At 40.2% G+C, this 15,004-nt stretch overlaps 1 protein-coding gene across 1 annotated transcript in view; it reads right to left on the reverse strand.

Moving 5' to 3' along the window:
- The window catches only part of CORIN (corin, serine peptidase), a 235,033-nt gene that overhangs the window by 81,689 nt on the left and 138,340 nt on the right, over positions 1-15,004 (reverse strand).

Below are 15,004 nucleotides of genomic sequence, written 5' to 3' on the forward strand. Positions count from 1 at the left end.
AGCCTTTTTCCTGGAAAGTCAGGACACATACCGAGCAGAGAGAGCCCTCCTTGCCGCTCTAGATCTGTCTCCACGTCCCCCACCCGGTGCTCTTGGACCTTCTAGAACATTGACTGTGAGACTACCTGGGAAAGCCACAAAGACGGTTTGCCCGAGAAAAGAGAAAAAACCCAAACCTCCCCCCATGGGCTTGTAGCTGAGAGGGTCCCATGCCCAGGGCAGGAGGGGGTCCCATGCCCAGGGCAGGAGGGGGTCCCAGGCCCAGGGCAGGAGGGGTCCCCAGGCCTAGGGCAGAAGAGGGCCGGCTCACCAGTTGCACAGCCTGTGCCTAGGGAGGTGGGGGGTGGGGGCATATGTGAGTATTTTTCTTAATAGTTGCAATTTACTTAAAATGAAGTACTACTGCTTAACAAACATTAAAAAACAACAAACCCTACAACCCTCTTCTCAAAGGCTTCTCAATGTTGCACAGAAAAAGTTATAGTAAAAAGAGTCAATTGTCAATTGTGTGCTTGAACCAAGCCTCTGGGCACCCTGCCCTGTAGTCAAATATATTTATTTGCCTTAAAAAAAAAAAAAAAAAAAAAAAAAAAGCCAGTTAAAATTATCAGTCTATTTTGGTGTAAGGGATATGAGATAACATTAGCTAATAATTTTTTCATTCTTTTCTTTAACACAGTTACACTTTGATATTTTTTGCTTTTTAGTATATGATGGTGCCCTTTTTAAAATAAAAACTCAGCAAATAATTGTTTCAAAATTATGGTAGACAATATAGGTAAGATTTTTAAGGAAAATCATTAAAAAGGGAAAAAATCAGGGGTCAACCTGGGTGACTCAGCCTGTTAATCAGGCTTGAGCTTGAGCTTAGCTCAAGTCTTGATCTCCAGGTGGTGAGTTCAAGCCCCTTTTTGGGCTCCAGGCTGGGGTGGGGAGACTACTTAATAAAGGTTGTGGGGGGATCCCTGGGTGGCACAGCGGTTTGGCGCCTGCCTTTGGCCGAGGGCGCGATCCTGGAGACCCGGGATCGAGTCCCACGTCGGGCTCCTGGTGCATGGAGCCTGCTTCTCCCTCTGCCTGTGTCTCTGCCTCTCTCTCTCTCTCTGTGTGACTATCATAAATAAAAAAAAAAAAAAAAAAAAAAGGTTGGGGGGGATTAATTGCTTTTCAAAATAAAATGAGTGTTGAAATACATGTAAATATTTGGTAATGTGTATCAAATGCCTTTAAAATGCACACTTTAGGGGTGCCTGGGTGGTTTAATCGGTTAAGCATCTGCCTTCAGTTCTGATCATGATCCCAGGGTCCTGGGATAGAGTCCCACAATGAGCTCCCCGCATAGTGGGGAGCCTGCTTCTCCCTCTCCTCCCCACTCATGCTCTCCCTCTCTCTCTCAAATAAATAAAACCTTTAAAAAATAAAATAAAATGCACATTTTAACCTTTAACCAAGCATCTTATTTCTTGGACCTCATACAAAGGAAATCATTATAAATAAGTGCAAGTTTTTATTTTTAAGTATATTTATACCATCAGGATTTATAAGGAAAGGATAAAATAGCTATGCAACAGTAGGGGCTGGTTAAATAAATTTTGTTACCTTCAAAATAAGAAATACTGTTACAGCCATTGAAAAGCACACTGCAGAAAATACTTGATGTCTTGGAACAAAGTTCAAGATAATTTGAGTGGATAATTGGAGTGGAAACACCATTCTGTATGAGAAAAACATGAAACAATGTGGCCTAGGAAAAAGTATCTCAAAGGTTACCATGATTCTCCCTAGTATTAGGATTTACAGTAATTTTTATTTTCTTCATTTTACTTTACTCTGAATTTTCAAACGTTCTTATACATTGTGTCTTTTTTATTGAAATATAATTGACACATAACATTATCTTAGTTTCAGGTTATTATACAGCATAATAATTTAATATTTATATCTACGGTCAAATGATCACCTCTGTAAGTCTGGTTACCATCCATCACCATTCAAAGTTAGAATGTTTTTTTCTTATGATGAGAACTTCTAAGATTTACTCTCTTGGCGACTTGCAAATAAGCACTGCAGCATTATGGACTACAGTCACCATTCTGTACATTGTATCCCCATGACTAACTTATTTGATAGCTGTAAGTTTGTACCCCTGACCCCCATTCACCCCCATTTCATTCACACCCAACCACCCTCTCCTCTAGAAACCATCATTTTGTTCTCTGTATCCATGTGTTGTGTTTTGTCTCATTTGTTCCTTTGCATTGTTTTGTAGATTCCACATGTGAGATCATACAGTATTTGTGTTTCTCTGACTTATTTCACTCAGCATAATACCCTCCAGGCACACTCATCTTGTTATAAATGGCAGGGTATTACTTTTTTTTTTGTATATATATATATATATATATATATATATATATATGCAAGTTATATATATATAACATTTTCTTTATCCTTTCATCTATCAATAACCACTTAGATTGTTTATGTATCTTGGCTTTTGTAAGTAATGCTCCAATGAACAAAGGGGTGCGTATATCTTTTCAGTTTAGTGTTTTCCTTTCCTTCACATAAATAAATATCCAGAAGTGGAATTACTAGATCAAATGGTAGTTTTATTTTTAATTTTTTGAGTCACTTCCGTATTATCTTCCATAGTGGCTGCACCAATTTACATTCCCACCAAAAGTGCATGAGGGTTTCCTTTTCTCCAGATCTTTGCCAACATTTGTTATTTCTTGCCTTTTTGATAATAGCCATTGTAACGGGTATGAACTGATACCTCACTGTGCTTTTGATTTGCATTTCCTTGATGGTTAGTGATATTGCACATCTTTTCATGTGTCTTTTGGCCGTCTGCATGTCTTCTTTGGAAAAAATGTCTATTCGGATCTTCCGCCCAATTAAAAAATCAGATTGTGGTTTGTTGTTGTTATTGCTGCTGCTGCTGCTGCTGCTATAGGTTGTATACCTTCTTTATATATTTTGGATATTGACCCCTTATTGAATATATCATTTGCAAATATCTTCTCCCATTAAGTAGCTTGCCTTTGCATTTTGCAGATGGTTTCCTTTGCTGTGCAGAAGCTTTTTAGTTTGAAGTAGTCCCACTTGTTTATCTTTGGTATTTTTGTCTTTGCTTTTGGAGTCTGATCCAAAAATTCATCAATAAGACTGATGTCAAGGGGCTTTCCATCTATGTTTTCTTCTATAAATTTTATGATTTCAGGTCTTACATTCAAGTCTTTAATCCATTTTGAGTTCATTTTTGTGTATGGTGTTAGAAAGTGGTCTGGTTTCATTCTTTAGCATATGGCTGTCCAATTTTCCCAACACCATTTGTTAAAGAGCTCATCCTTACCCCACTATTTATTGTTGCCTCCTTTGTTGTAAATTAATTGACCATATATGCACAAGTTTACTTCTGGGCTCTCTGTTCTGTTTCATTGATTCATGTGTCTGTTTTTATGCCAGTACCATACTGCTGTGATTACTATGACTTTATAATACAGTTTGAAACCAGGGTGTGTGATACCTCCAGTGTTGTTCTTTTTTCTCAAGATTGTTTTGGCTAGTCAGGAAATTTTGTGATTTAAAATTTAAAGGTTGTTCTATTTCTGTGAAAAATGTCATGGAGTTTTGCATCTGTGTTCATCAGAGATATTGGCCTATCATTTTTCTCTTCCTTTCTCTTCCCTTCACTTTCATTTCCTTTTCTTTCCTTCTTTCCTTTCTTTCTTGTGATGTCCTTGTCCAGTTTTAGTATCAGGGTAATGCTGGCCTTGTAAAATGAATTTGGAAAAGTTCTTTCCTCTTTAGCTTTTTGGAAGAGTTTGAAAAGAACAGGTATTAAATCTTTAAATATTTGGTAGAATTCACTAGTGAAGCCATCTGATCCTGGACTTCTGTTTCTTGCTGGGAGATTTTTGGTTACTGACTCATCTCCTGTCTTGTAATTGGTCTACTCAGATTTTCAACTTCTTCATTATTCAATCATGGAAGATTGTCTGTTCTAGGAATTTATTCATTTCTTCTAGGTTGTCTAATTTGCTGGTGTATACCTGTTCATAGTTTTTAAAGATTCTTCATATTTCTATAGTATCAGTTGTAACTTCTCCTCTTCCATTTCTAATTTTATTTCTTTGAGCCCTCTCTTTTCTCTTGGGGAGTGTAAAGATTTGTCAATGTTGTTTATCTTTTCAAAGATCAGCTCTTAGTTTCATTGATCTTTTCTATTATCTTTTCAGTTTCTATTTCATTTATTTCTGCTTTGATCTTTGTTATTTTCTTCCTTCTACTAACTTTGAGCTTTTTTTTTCTTTTTCTTCTTCTAGTTCTTTAGATGTAAGTTTAGATTGTTATTAGATTGTTATTTGGGATTTTTCTTGTTGCTTGAACCTCCCTCTTTGAATTGCTTTTACTGCATCCCAAAGATTTTGATAAGTTATATTTCCATTTTCATTTGTTTCAAGGTACTTTTTGATTTCTCCTTTAAACTTTTCATTGACTCACTATATATATATATATATATATATATATATATAAAACAACTTGTTTAATCTACACATATGTCACTTTTTCAGTTTTCTTCTTTGATTTCTAGTTTCACACCATCGTGCTCTGAAAGATCCTTAATATGATTTCAGTCTTCTTAAATTTATTAAGACTTGTTTTCTGGCCTAACATATAATCTATCCTGGAGAGTGTTCCATGTGCATTTGAGAAAAGTGTATATTTTGCTACTTTTGGATGGAGTGTTCTATAAATATCTGTTAAGTCCATCTTGTCTAATGTATCATTTAAGGTCAATGTCTATTGATTTGTTGTCTAGATAATCTATCCATTGATGTAAATGGGGTATTAAAGGCTCCTACTACTAACACTGCACAAGGGTTCCCTTTATTCCACATCCTCACCAATGTTTGTTATTTCTTTTTTTATAATGGTTTTTTGTTTGTTTGTTTGTTTGTTTGTTTGTTTTGAGAAAGAGAGAGAGCAAGTAGGGAGGGGAAGAGAAAGGAGAGAGAGAATCCCAAGCAGGCCCCATGATCAGTGCAGAACCTGATGTGGGGCTCAATCTCACAAACTTGAGATCATGACCTGAGCTCAGATCAAGAGTCAGACCCTTAACCAACTGTGCCACCCAGACATTCCTTGATAATAGCTATTCTAACAGATGTGAGGTGATATCTCAATGTGCTTTTGATTTACATCTCCCTTAATAATATTGAGCATCTTTTCATGTACCTGTTGGCCATTTGTATGTCTTTGGGAAAATGTCTTTAATCCACTTTTAATTAATTAGTTACAACTCCAGTATGATTAACATACAGTTAGTTAATTAATTATATTACTCTTGAGTACAATATAGTGATTCAACAGTTCTATACATTACTCAGTGCTCATCATGATAAGTGTATTCTTAATCTCCATCTATTTCACCCATCCTCACTCCCCACCCTGCCCACTTCCTTTCTGGTATCCACTAATTTATTCCCCATATTTAAGAGTCTTTTTTGTCTCTTTTTCTTTGTTCATTTGTTTTGTTTCTTAATTTCCACATATGAATGAAATCATATGGTATTTGTCTTCCTCTGACTTATTTCACTTAGCATAACACTCTCTAGATCCATCCATTTTGTTGCAAATGGTAATACTTCATTCTTTTTTTATGGCTGAGTAATATTCAATTATATATATATATATGAGATATATCCATTTTGTATCCGTTCATCTGTGGATGGATATTTCAGTTGCTTCCATATTTTGGCTATTGTAAATAATGCTTTAATAAACATAAGGGTGCATATATCTAGCCTTCCAAGAACTGTCCAGTAGTTTCAATCCTATGGTACCCAGGAATGCCTTCTCACCACCAGAGCCAGGTGATTAAGAAGCATCCCCTGTGTGGACCATGTGCACCTGGTGGCTTTAGCAAGGCAGTGGAAAAGTGCAGGGTGGGGGTGTGAAGAAGAGCTTAGGGCTGGGGCATGCCACTGGCTTTAAGAAAGTGAAGCCCATGCCTGTCATATTTCCCATGTTCCTGGGCCCAAGGAGAGTGGCTGGCACTCAGGAGGTTCTTAGTTAATATATGATGGGAAAAAGTCACCTCAATCCCAAGGAAGCACAATATATTGCCAAAAAGCAAAGAAAATCATGCAATTAATGGATTATTTTCCAATGCTATCAAGGAAGCCAGAATTTTGATTTGCAGACCATTAAGTACTGGTCTATTTAGTTAAGTTTCTTATGATGCTACTTCATGTGTGATCATCATAAGATCAACAACAAATGTCTGGTTTTCCATTACATGCCACCATTTCTGTATCAATACAAATTACATCTATGGACTTAAACTGTCAAAATATGGAGCCTGTTTATATTTCAAATAGTCTTAGAGGATTCAGCACAGGAATGCATTCCTGTACCTACAGATACAGACTTCTAAAAGGCACACAGGAAACCAGATATGAAATGAGAATCCAAAACACTAGGTTTTACTGGCCAGTCTATACAATATCCTCTCTCTAGGGTTGAGAGAAAATTCACAAGGCATGAGTGTTTATCCTATTGTTGAGATTGTTTCTGTCTTATATTAGAGAGTGCAGAAATCCCATCTGTCTGCATTTCAGCAGCTGCAATGCTTCAGGAGAATTCTTGCATTCCCTGCCCCCTGGCTCTGATGATTCCTCAAGAAATGTAGCTGAAAGTTCAATATTACATAGCTCCTAACATCTAAGTTTCATCCTTAAGACCCCATATATTTTATGCCAGTAAAGCCATTTTCTGTGTACAGTTATATCAAATCTGGATCAAATTTAAAACATAGCATTGTTTGTATTGCTTTGATTATTGACATCCCTCTATCTTGGCGGAGTCCACAGAAACTGACTTCTTTTGTGTGGTTCCTCAGTGGGAGGTGTGGCTGTCCTTGGTTTTAGGACATTGTAATTTGTTTCTTTATTCTTATTCTTTCTTTAAAGTTCATAGTTTCCTTAATTAATATTATTTTTGTAAACGTAGAATAATTTTTGTATACTTTCTGTTTGATTTCTCCTTAACTTGCATTCAGAATTTCCACTTTCATGTGTGTGTGAAACTGTTCAACTAACCAAGTGCTTCAAACACATCCTATTTGGAATTTCCAAAGGACCCCATAAAATAGACAGGAAGGCACTCTATCAGAACTTCCTTAGGAGGAATGATGATTTACAAATACAGAAACTGGAGTGCCATGTGGTTAAGACAACAATTGCCCAAAGTCATATAAATAGCCACATAGACACAGAATCATGAGGTCTGAGCTTTAGCCCCAATCCTCCATACCACACTCATGCCCTGTTTCTTGTTCAGGGCAGTTGTATAGTCACCTGGTTTGTGGTCCAAAGGCATCAAATTCAAGTAAAAGTTCAAATCTGTATTTTTTAGGTGATTTGGACCAGATGAGATGACATTATATTTTGCTCTGTTTTTTTCTTTTTTTGGAAAATACCCTAAGAGAGCTCATAACAAGTTTCTATAGAGATTGTTTCAATCATAAATTTCACTTACAACAATCATCTTCATTCAAACTTCGTTCAAACTGTCTTTTGACTTTGTCCTCAAGGTGACAAAGAGAGATACCATTTCCACTAACATCATCTATAATTCTAAGAGGTACATGTTGGACTTTAAATCAATGGCAGATTGATCAATGGAGGATTCATTTGTTAACTGAACATATAGTTATTGGGTGTTTACTACGTGCTAGGCATTATTTTAGCACCTAGAGCTATAGCAGTGAAGAAAACAAAAATATTTCCCTACCTTTGTGTAGCATATGTTCTACTGATCATCATCTGATAAAGATACTTTTATCAAGTAAGGATACTTTACCAAAGCAAACTTCCATTTACACATGTGGCAATGATCAGCATTAATGCAATGATAGCAGCATACAAAGGTGTATTGCCTAAGTCTGCATGTCCAGATGATCGGAATAATTTTGAATTACCTGGACTGCAGAATTCTCTGGATATGAGGAGTATATGCCCATGAGGATGATTAGCTCTTTTCAGTATTTTGGTCTCTGATAACAGACTACTCAAATAACATCCACATCCTGAAATGACCTTTAGATTTTTTTCTGCAACTGCTTCCAGCCCTCTCAGTTCTTTCTGCTGTGCATTATGACCAGCATTTATATTGGCAAATGCTCTCAATACTCTAACTGTTAATCTTTGGAGTCCCTTTCAGAAATTACCTACCAATCACTAACTGTATAATACCCTCATTCACCCAGTCTTTGAGCCTTTGTATAAAGTCTGAAGCTTGGGTTCAACTGTACCTCTGAAGAGAAAGCTGACCTGGCATAGACTGTTATCACCTGAGCTTGTACTAAGAGCCCTTCATTCTACCTGCTGCTTGAAATCAAGCTACCGTCAACTGCTATTGCTCTTTCCTTTGACAAGATTGACTACATGAAAAAGCACTAAGTATAATCTCTTAGCAGCTGATATAAGAATTCCTCTTGGGGAGAGCACCGAATCTTTGGCTTGATAAAAGGATTGAAGTGAAAAATAAGAGATGAGAAAGGAAAAAGAAAATCGAGGATATGCTCAAGTAAGCAAGTTTGGTCTTACCCTGCTTTCCAAGCCATACTCACTGGAACAATTTCCCTTTTGTTGAGCACTACGATGTTTGGGGTAGGTACACATGGGTATCAGAGAACTCTGCGTATGAAGGAGTAAAGGAACCCCATGGGGAGGGAGAGGGGCCAGTGCTGATGGACACTGTTTTGGGGGAGAGATTTAAAAAAATATTGGTTAGGTCTCCCTGAGAAGCACAGTGGAGAGAAGACCTTTTATAAAACAGAAATATCTAATGGGATATTTCCAGTTGTTTTCTGAGGGATGGGATAGGTATTTCTTCCTCCATCTGCCATGTGGAATTAACAAAGCTTATGTTGTTCTCTAAGATTTTAACTCACTTAGGTAGCCAATTTGGCACTTTTCCAGGAGCTTGGGACACATCACTGAGTACAGAATAGATCCCTTGCTCTGTGGAGATTATATTCTATGGAGACATATACTAATAAACGTAATAAATAAAAAGTTATTTCTTATGATAAATGCTATTTAAAAAAGAGTCAACAAATTATGTGGGAGTTGGTAGGACGGGTTCCAATATTAGTTAGGGTGCCAGGGGAAAGCCTCATTGGAATTTGACATCTAAGCATCAACTTGAAAGAGGTGAGGGAGTTAACCAACTTTCAGGGGAAGATTTCAGCAGAAGGAAGTCCCAATGCAAAGAGTCTCAGGAGGAGCATGTCTTGCATGGCTGTGGGAAACAGTAAAGAAACCTGTGTGGCCACAGTAGAGCAAGTGGAGGAGAACATGGCCAGAGATGGGGAGGCAGAGTAAAAGGGAGGAGTCAACCACCTAAGACCTTGCAAGGACTTTGTAACTTAGAGAAAAATCAAGTCATTGCAAGGTTTCAGTAAAAAGTGTCATGATCTGATTTATGTTCCCAAGGCTCTCTGCCTGTTCTGTTAAAAATACTCTAGGAGGGCAAGGAAAGCAGTAGAACTAGTGTTAGGAACCTACTGAAGTTATCCAGAGAGAGTAATGGCGACTTGAAGGGAGCAGCAGTAAAGGTGCCAAGACATAATTGGATGCTGGATGTATTCTCAAAGCCGAGCCAGGAAATCCTCCAGGATTTCCTGGCTCATTTGATGTATGCTGTGAGGGAAAGACAAGAGCCAATGAGGACTTCAAGTTTCCAGTCAGCCAGATGATTGGAATCGCTGTCTCCTGAGGTGGAAAAGCCTATTGGAGGAGCAAGAGTGGGTGTGTGGGGGGAGAAATTTGGAGCCCCACTTTGGACATGTTGCATCTGACATACACAGTAGATGCCCAAGTAGAGATGTCGAGTAGGCAACTGGATATAAAAGTTCAAAGTCTAGGAAAGAGGATAGGATGACAAATACAAACATGTGAGTTGTCGGCATATCCGTGTAATGCCGGTGTGCCTGGTTGGGATTTTGGCAATGTGCAGTCAGTGGGGACTCTGCTAAGAGTGTTTTTTTGTTTGTTTGTTTGTTTGTTTTGATAAAAGTGGTTTTAATGGAGTGAAGCGGACAAAAGTCTGACTGCAGTATGTTTAAGAGAGAATAAGAAAAGAGGTAATGCCGAAAGGAAGGACATTTTTTTTTCCTACAGAAAAGAACAAAAAATTTGGTGGTAGATAACAAGGGAAGTGGAGTTTTTTTTTTTTTTAAGAAGCACTTTTAAATGATTTTGTGCAAGTACATTCTTTGTGAGAAGCAGAGTGGTACTGAATTCTGCCTACAGTGTGGCTTGGATCAAATAAATAATGATCACTCTTGAAGATAGAGGAGACCGGAGATGAAGAATCGTCAACATCCTGAATATATTTATAACCTGAAAATTATATCTTTGTGTCCTTCTAATCTGAAATCACTAACATGTGGCTTCCTCAGAAAAAGTATGTATCTTCCAAGATGAGAAATCCTCTCATTCTCTTCTTTACCCTCTTCAACATCTACTGGGCATCTGTAAACATGGTGCACCATGCTAATCCCTTCTAACGGATACTCAAGACCATCAGAACTACAGACTGTGTAAGAAAAGACTTTCTTTATGATTCAAATACTTTATATTAGCAGAAGCTATGTATTTGTTTGCTTATGGTCTCTGTCTCTCCCTTCCAGAATACAAGCTCCTTGAGGGAAAGCACTGTATCAAAAAAATTTTTTTTCACTGCTGCATCCTGAGTCTAGAATAGAATCAAATATTTGTTTAAATAAATAAATGAAGACAGAACATAAGGTGCCTAGCAGAACTAAATGATCATATCTTTCAGGGGAGATGTTCAAAGGCAATAAATATCTTCTTACACATTTTATCGTTTTGGTTGGTAGGGAAATAAAGGGCTGGTGTAATATTAAAATCCTTCCGTGTTAGTGTGGGATACTCACTGGAACCTGCAGACAAGTGAATATAAAGGACCCTTCTACCTAAAATAATCTTTCCCACTGGCTTGTGGAGATGTGATGAATGTTCCCCCCCAAAACCTACACCCACATTACTCAATGCTTAGGTTGCATTGGAGGTTTTCAGATGAACTCTAGGGTGCCAAGGAAAGGGGCATTGGAGCCCTGTCATGGGTTGGAGGGGGGTGTCTTTAGTTCCCTACTCCAGCCAGGGAGCTCTGCTCCTGTCCAATTTACATATTTCCGTCCATTGAAAATAGGTTTTTGCTGCCAAAAACAAGTTTGAAAACCCTTCACCCTTAAGATTTCAAGTGTTTAGTTAACGTCTGAGAGAGATCACACTTCAATCTTTTTTTTTGGGGGGGGGCTATGAACACTTAGTTCTGAACTTAACTATAGGCTGTTGGCCTCATTATATTTAGGCTTGAAAGGATGGGCTGTCAGATGCGTAGCATTTGAGGTGGGAGCTCAGGAAAGTTAGAAAACATGAGAAGGAAGAATGAGAAGTGAGGCCTGGAAGCACAAGTGTGCCCAGGATGACCGGCCCTGCCCCAAGGTGCAGTGGGCGTGGATCTAAACGAGTCACACTATGGTGCGAGAAATGCCACATCACTTTATTTTTCTAAATCAAGTTAATTCACACTTCCCCACTCAAAAAGGTGATGAGAAGTAGTATTCAGGCATGTTTCTCAGGGGTTTCAGCCTCCCTGGGGGGGAAGGTGGTGCAAGGATGCCAAGGGGCTTGCTTGGTACCTAGAGGAGCCGAGGAAGGGATGGGGCTCATCCTCAGAGATTGCTGGGGTGCGTGGTTCTAAGCTCTCGGGGTTTACCCTGGACAGGTGATGCTGATCTGTACCAGGGTACAGGGTCACGGTCCCCAATGTCAGGCTTTCCTGGTCGCCCCACACAGCCCTTTCCCCATGAGAGCCTGCCTCTTCCCCTCTGCCAAGAGGCCCGTACCCTGCCTCATGGGGGACATGGCAAAACTCCGCCCTGTCCCACTTCCAAGCCCCCAGTGACTTCTCCTATGTCCCCGGTGTGTGTCTCTACCCGGCCCTCCGAACCTCCTCCCCCCGTTTCTACCCAGCCCTCCGAAACCCGTTCGCCCATCTCTAACTGGCCCTCCGAACCCCTTTCCTTCCTTCTCTACCCGGCCTCCGAAACCCTTCCCCCGTCTCGACCCGGCCCTACGAACCCCAATCCACCGTCTCTACCAGACCCTCCGAACCTCCACCCATCCTCTCTACCCGACCCTACAGACCTCCTTCCCCCGTCTCTACCCGACCCTACGAAACTCCACCCATCGTCTGTACCAGGCCCTCTGAATCCCCTTCCCCTGTCTCTACCAGGCCCTCCAAACCTCCTTTCCCGGTCCCTACCTGGCCCTATGAACCTCCTTCCCCCGTCTTGACCCGACCCTCCGAACCCCTCCTACCCGTCTCTACCCGGCCCTACTAACCCCCTTCCCCAGTCTCTATCTGCCCCTCCGATCTTCCTCCCCCCCCCCCCCGTCTCTACCCGGCCTTCCAAACCCCTTTCCCCGTCTCTACCCAGCCCTTGGAACCCCTTCCCCCCTATTTCTACCCGGTCCTCCGAGCCCCTTCCCCCGTCTCTACTAGGCCCCTCGAACTCCACCCATCGTCTCTCCCCGGCCCTACGAACTTCCTCCCCCGTCTTTACCTGGGCCTCCGAACCCCACCCATCGTCTCAACCCGGCCCTCCGAACCCCTCCCCCCCCCCGTCTCTACCAGGTCCTCCGAACCCCCTTGCCCCGTCTCTACCTGGCCCTCTGAACCTACACCCATCGTCTACCCGGACCCCCGAACCCCCTTGCCCCGTCTCTACCCGGCCCTCCGAACCCCGTTTCCCATCTATACCCGCCCCCCCAACCTCGTCCCACCATCCCACCCTCCCTGGGTGACGCTGTGGGATCTCTGCTCTATCCTTCCCTCCTCAATGCTGGGCTCTCCCTCCTGAAAGTGCAGAAATGATAACACACATTCTTTTTGTTTTCTTAGCAGACTCCTCTAGGGTACAGATTTTCCGTTCATTCCCGACGGAGCAAAGACTCTATTAGCACCTTTCAACATTTGTTCCAAGGCCCTGTCCGGACCGTGTTCCTACTGCGCCCCGCACACGCTGTATGGTGCGGCCTCCAGCCCCCGCATCCCGTCGCGGTGTATGCTATGTAGTCAGCAAATGCCAGCTGAATAAATGCACTTAGAGACTTGTTAGCTTACCTGTCCTAAAAATAGAAGTACCACAGTGACTTCCTGTCTCATGCTCAGTGGGGCCCACAGACTTGCTGCAAAGACCCGGTGAAACCAGTTCCCTCACCCAGTATGACTCTTAGTTCCAAGTCCCCCAGCGCCTGCTGTATAGCATGTTCAATCAGTGACAAAAGACCTCTGTCAAATACATGTTCAGGGGCGCCTGGGGGGCTCAGCGGTTGAGCATCTGCCTTTGGCTCAGGTCATGACCCCAGAGTCCTGGAATGGAGCCCCACATTGGGCTCCCCACAGGGAGCCTGCTTCTCCCTCTGCCTGTGTCTCTGCCTCTCTCTTTCTGTGTCTCTCAGGAATAAACAAACAAACAAATAAATAATCTTTTAAAAAAATACATGTTCAAAGAAAAGCCAAAACAAAACAATTCCCCTAATGAAATGTCCTCAAGACTAAGTTACTGCCTTGGCTCATTTTATCTCTCCCTCTGAAATAAAGCTATGCTTTGATTCAATGGAAGCTTTGCCATCTGGCCTGCAGCTTAAAATCCTGAATATAAGAACTAAGTACATGTCTTGAGTGTCAGACAGCATGATAGAGGACCTATCATTCTATAGAAAAACCAGTCATTGTGAAATTATCTAAAAATCATTAGCAGGAAACAAAACTAGGCCTGTAACTGGTGACACTCCGATAGGAGAAAAAAAATGTAGGCAGAGCTTGCAAAGCAGTTCTGTGTCATCATTCAACATCTCAGGTAAAATCACAGTATAAAAAGAGCATCAGACATGGTCCTGCTTAGAAGATTTTAAATCTAATTAGAGAGAAAATAAGAAAGAGCGGAATAAAAAGCAGGACGTTAGTTTCACAATCAGAGACTGTCAGAAATAGACTGTTAAGCGGAAGTCTAAACAAAACTTAAAAATACATATATATTTATTCATTCAACATCTCAGAGCGAAGAAGAGAGAAGGAAAAACTTCCAAACAGGAATTGTCAAATTAAAAGGATATACTAGTTTACTACCTCAAGTTTTAGTGTCTAAAAGTCCCAAATAGAACTCTGAAACAATTTTGCCAAAAACCACCGGAAAATAAGATGCCCACCATTTTTATGTTAGTTATCATTTCCTGCATCTAAGTGCAATAAGACAATTTTGAAAGAACATGGACAGTTTAGAAACTGAGTACTGTCTACCCTCTTGACAAGGCAGGGAGAGATTTCTAAATTCAGAGATAATTACTCAAACACTTAGGTTTTATGGAGCGTGTTACTTTCGGAATTTGCTTTAAGAAATCAACACTTTATTTTCTAAACAAGTGATTATCATTTAATTGTACTTAAAATATTTTTGAGATCTTCCCCAAACATAAGGCTGTCTCAAATGGTATTTTGCAAGTATTGGTTATGAATCGTGAAATGATAATAATAGAACAATATATGCATTACCTTTGACAAATTTCAAATATAGGATTTTTTTTTTTACAGAAGAATAGGATATATACATATAAATCTAAGAGAAGTAAAAGAGACACATATTATTTGGAAAGAAAACAACAATCTCTTGCATGCATAGATGGTGGTATCTGAAAAATGATACATCCTGGCACTGTTCCGGACCTTTCTTAAATGCGAAGCTCAGTCACAACACCTATAGGAAGACTTAGGAGAAACATAAACAAACAAAAAGTAATAATCCATTTGAAGAGCTAGTCCACATTATTTTTCTTACTTGTTAGGCTATCCAAATTGCATTTTATAAGTCAATAGTTGATGGATTTCATTTTTCAAC

This window comes from Canis lupus, chromosome 13 (assembly GCF_003254725.2).
Source record: "Canis lupus dingo isolate Sandy chromosome 13, ASM325472v2, whole genome shotgun sequence".
Classification (NCBI taxonomy): Eukaryota; Metazoa; Chordata; class Mammalia; order Carnivora; family Canidae; genus Canis; species Canis lupus.